Genomic DNA, 5,576 nt, shown 5'->3' on the forward strand with positions numbered 1-5,576 from the left:
TAAATTACAGAAAAAAATAATTTTTTAACGGCACAGTACGTCAGCCAACATAGCTGAGCAGGCATTTGCCTAATTCCATGGAGGCTCCTGACCATGTTTAGAACAAAGTATTTCCGGCAAGGGCCTAAGATCCAACAGCTAATGAAGAAATGACATTTACAAGGTCAGACAGTTAAGTTTGTGAACTCACCCTAGAAAAAGGGCTACATAGTTCGTGGTTGAATATCTCTACGGTGACCTTGGAGTACTACTCCCCTTGAGAAGCTGTGCACCATCACCAGTGCCTCGTCCACCCTTCAAAGCAATTTTGGAGCTCTTTTTCCGGAATGACCATCAGAGCTATTGTCATATGAGGCCTGACAATTGTTTACAAATTCATCCTAGAAAAATGTGCTACATTTCTCTTTGCTAAATAACACTATGGTCACCAGATGCCCAAGTGTAGTACTTTAAAGGTGACCATAATGATATTCAGCAATGAGGCATGTGGCATTTCTACCTAGGATGAGTTCACAAACTTAATCGTTAGGCCTTATATTGCAAGGATTTAGGAACGGGGAATGTTGCTGGAGGGCAGGAAGTAACATACACCACTAGAGTCTGTAGGAGCTTGGAGTCAAGGGAAGGAGAAGGGGAATAAAGAGGGCGACTGTAGTTGGTGGCGAGGAACAGATCCTGGGAAGGAAAGGAGAGATTTAGGAAGAGGTTTTGAAAGAAAGGCTACTGTTTTTCACAGTTTAAGTAGCAAATTGTTCTCCTTAAAGCAAATAAACAAACCTAAACCCTCAAACAAAAACCCTATGATTTGTTTCCAGTACTCGTAAGAGTAGATATGCACAAATCAAATGGAATTGATGTTAAATCCAAACGTATTTTGATTCAAACAACAGTAACAACAGGTTACTATCTGTGTTGTGGGGTTAATAGGTTTATATGTAGCTACCTTCTTAAATAATCATGTATTTCCCTACACAGTATAATCAGACTGGTTGAATGTGTGAAATTTTTAATGAAGACAGAGCCATGAAGTAATGTTTTATTTTTTTCAGTCTTCCACAAAGTGTAGTTCTTCATAAAGAGTCTCAATCTCTCTCTCTCTCTCCTCTCTCTCTCTCTCTCTCTCTCATTACTTGGATTTTATCACCATTTATGCTCAGTCTTCTCTGACCTGGGGTCTCTATATTGAGACTGCCTTTTGGCTCTGATTCTTTTTCTTTCTTTAAACTGCTTTCTTTCTTTTTTGTCCTCTGGTCTCTATTTCCCCTTCCTATTATCTGCTCCTTCCTGGAGGCAATGCTTCTTGCCTTCTTTGAATGTATTTAAAAAAGGCTAATCCCGAACTTCCACCTAGAGCTTCTTCCTGTGGCCTTAGAAGGGCCTGATGGTTTTTCAAGAGAATATGTACATCTGGACTCCTTCCACCAACAGTGCTGTGTTCCTGGGAAATTCCTCCATGTGGAGTGAACAGTGAGTCCTGTGAATCATCAAACACAGATAGAATTAGTTCTTCCCACTCACAGGGATGTCTAAATTAGAAGATTTAAAACAGGATTCATCAAAGTATAGAAACTACTGATAAGAGAGAAACTTTGAGGTTGAGATCCCAGAGAGCTTGATTCTCAGAAGAAACATGAGGAGATTTTCTGATGGAAGAAGTGAAGATAGAAATGCTTTGCTCACTGGCCCTAATGCATTTGCTAAAATGGGTCACAGAAGTCTTGATTTCCAGTTCTGTAACAAGAAAGAAGGAAGGAAGGAAGACAGAGGAAATAAATCAAATGAAAATATATGACAAACTTCACCTGTCTAGAAAAATGCTAACATTAGCATGCTTTCCATTGAAAGTCCTGCTTACAAGATTGGTCTTTGGCTGGAGTCTGGAAACAGGTTTTGAGAAGAGTCCAATCATTTCCTGGTAAGAAAGCCTCCTTGTGCTTAAACTGTGCATATGGTTTATGTTGAATGCCTGTGTGCCTCTGAGACATTTGGAATTTTGGTATGTGTTTAGTAGAGGAGCTAAGTAGCCAGAATCCAATTAAAACTTTGAATATTAGATCTCTAATGAGCTTCCCCAGGAGGGGACATTTCACACGGGTTATCAGAATTTGTTGCAGGAATTAAGTGCACCCAGTATCACTCCACTGGGAGGAGACTTTTGGAAGCTTGCACCTGGTTTCCTCTGGACTTCACCCCATTCACATTTTCCCCTGGCTGATTTCTGTATCCTTTCTGTGCAATAAATCAGAGCCATGAGTACAACTATATGCTGAGTCCTCTGAGTCCTACCAGATCACTGAATCTGGCTGTGGTCTTGGGTACCTGTGACACATCACCTTTCTGCCATCAGTTAATAACAGTGATTTTAGAGAACAATTATGTGCTGACTTTATACATTACATGAGAATAGTTTTGATTAATCTTTTCTGTATATAATAATTCTGAGTTTGCTTGAAAACAAAAATCAAAATGAATACTCTTTGAAAATGTTTAGAAAATACTCAACAAGAAATATGAATGTTTTTTATATTATACACAACTAATTAAATGCTTTATAACCAAAACCACCAAGTGAGAGGCAGGGTAGAGCAGAATCAACAACTTTTAAGTACAGGTTTTGACTTCACTACTTACTTGCTCTGTGACTTGGTACAACTTTACTTTTCTGAGCATAAGTTTTTTTAAAAATTCATAAAAACTAAGTGATAGTATTCATTTGTAGGTATAATTTGAGGAATTAACTTGAAGTGATGTATGTGATATACTTAACACAGAGACTGGCACATTCTCTAAGTGTTCCATTGTTGGTATAAGTAGATGTTGTTAATACTACTATAGCAGGAGGAGCTCACAGACGCTGTCAAGATCACTTTTGGGGCAACCTGAGAAGCAGAGGCCTACAGCAGGCTGGGCCTCGAGGCTATAGTGACATCTAGGGAAACTCCAAGGGATGTCACTTTAAGACTATTGTAATCTACTCAAGGGTGAGCCTATGCCTGATACCTGCACCTAGCCCTCCCTATGATGGCTCACCATCTCTCTGTCCTGACCTCAATTTCTTGCAGCTATTACCTTCAGGGGGAGGGGGTTTGGGGGGTTTCCTTAAACTCTCTCCTCTGAACATTAATAATGCAGTCACCCAGAAAGTATAGAGTGATGAAGGTAGAAAGGCATATAGCTCTATTTCCTACCCATGTGGCCTTGGAAAAGTCACTTCCCTGAGCCTCAATGTGCCTACCTCTCCGTAAAACAGATGAATTAAAAATATCTGCTGTCATGGGGGCAAGACACAGTTGTAAGAGGGACTTTACCTAACAAGTGCAATCAGTGTAACCTGGTTTCTTGTACCCTCAATGAATCTCCAAGAATAAAAAAAAATAAATCTGCTGTCACCTCACTTGACACTTGCTGAGAAAGACCTCAGATAATCCAGCAAAAACGCTCTGCAAATAGCAAAATACCATACAGAGAAACCCTAAAGACCTGCTCTGATATTTTTCTAGGGTGTTCTTAAAGACCATTATCCAAGGTTTTCTGAGTGTTTGGCAGAAGAAAGAAAGAAGGTCCTGAGACTTATTGACAAAGGAGATGTCTTGGTATGACACGCATCTTAAAAATATTGAGTCCTGGTTATTTATTTAGACTTTACAAAGGCTGTCAAAGATTATATCCTTCTCCAGCTTAGGCTGGCATAATATACAACAAAACCTTTGCTTTGATATTTAATAACTGGGATCATCCCACTATTTTTTTTTATTTTTATTTTGCAAAATGATGCAGCATGATTATTTGGGATTGATTTATTGCCTTGTTGTGGAAACTTGTTTTTCACTGATTCTTTTCTCCCTTCAGTACTCTTCTTCATTAATTGATTGATTTGATAGTTAGAGCTACAACTCCATCTCTGAAGATAGAGTGGAATAATTATAGCAGCCTGCTGTTCAATCATCCTACCACCCAATTACTGTGCTATTGTGCTCTGGACTAGCGTTTTATTAGCTGTAGTAATTGTAGTTGAATTTAATAATTTCATAAGACACTTGGACACAAATAATGTGGTCATTATTTGGGGGCAGTTTTGTGGAACCTTCAGTCTCACACACAAGTGAAAGAATTGGCACTCATTTCTCTTGTTTAGTGACCTTTTAAGAAGTACTTGAACATTCCACCTTGCAATCAGCATAGCCGTAAATGCCCAGCCTAGAGAGGGAAGACAGACTCTACAGCTCAGGGTGTTGGTTGTTTAGGAGCCTGGTGAGGGGGGATAACACTTACCTTCCTTGGGTGCCACCATCCCCGAGCCTTGGAATATTATGTGGCTAAGCTACAGAAGAAGAAAATGATGCCATTGTTTGTTAATTGTGCTTCATGTTACTTTTGCCTGTAAAGCTCCTTCTCCACGGTTCCTTTTTCTCTGAAATCAGCACATAGCGAAGCAGGGTAGTCTTCGCAAGTAAAATACAAAGGTTTAACAGTGTGGAGTGACGCATCCTTTTAATTTACTCTCCTCTCATTATACCCAGTTGGGTAAATTCTCCCTCCATCCGCAGACCCTACTCTGAACTTGCCCCCTCTACTACCTTGAGATAGAGTGTGAGGCAAAGGACCAGGACAAATGTCATATGCTGCTCTAGATTGATCTGATTTCATTTCAGAACTCAAGAGGCAGGCTCAATCCTAATTCAACTTCATGTGAACCAGATATGAAATTATTCACTCCATGTTTTGCTTCCCACATAATGAAGATAACCAGACTTGTTTGCGTTTGACATTCTCATAAAAGAGCATTGTTTTCGTGTTAAGTTGTATTAATAGTCTGCCATATCAGAGTTGCCTACACTGGAAGCAAAACTCTGTGAAAGCTGATTCTGATTTCCTCCTTTGTTTGCTACTTTAATCGCAATTATAGTATTCACTAAATCAGTTGGGAAGAAAACAGTTTTTAAAAAGAATTTTCTTTGTAATAATTTCCCATCTCCCTTCCTTTCCTCCCGTTCCTTATTTCTCTCTCTCTCTCTTTCTCTTTCACTCTTTCCTTCTCCCCCATCCCTCTTACACACACACACACTCCATTGACTTTGTTACTTATGATTCTCTCACATGTCAATATCCATAATTTTGGAGTTTATAATTTGTATAAAGTGTAATCTGCACACCATTATGGAAGAAACTATCTGACTTATTTTGGACTTATTGTGAGATTCAGAACTATAAGGTTTCCCTCCCATTTTTATTTGATTGATTTTCATTGAACTATAAGAAAAAAAGAAGAAAAAAATGGAATATTTATATATGATCCACTTTGGTAATCTATACTTAGAGGAAATACAATTGGAAAAATGTTTGGCAATTATGATTTCTCTTATTCATTTTTGTTATGTTTGAGAATTCTTTCCCAGTCTAACTGCCCCTCTATCAAGAAAAACATGTTGGATGGAGAACAAATAACTAAATTTGCAAGAAAATGCATAACATACATAGACCTGGCAAAGATCCCTAATACAACAGCAAATCTTTTCTGTTTTGTTCAATAGAACACAAAAAGTGTAAATAAAGATATCTAGGGTCTGAAACGAAAC

The sequence above is a fragment of the Otolemur garnettii genome, unplaced genomic scaffold (assembly GCF_000181295.1).
Source record: "Otolemur garnettii isolate 467f Iridium unplaced genomic scaffold, OtoGar3 scaffold00122, whole genome shotgun sequence".
NCBI classification, from domain to species: domain Eukaryota; kingdom Metazoa; phylum Chordata; class Mammalia; order Primates; family Galagidae; genus Otolemur; species Otolemur garnettii.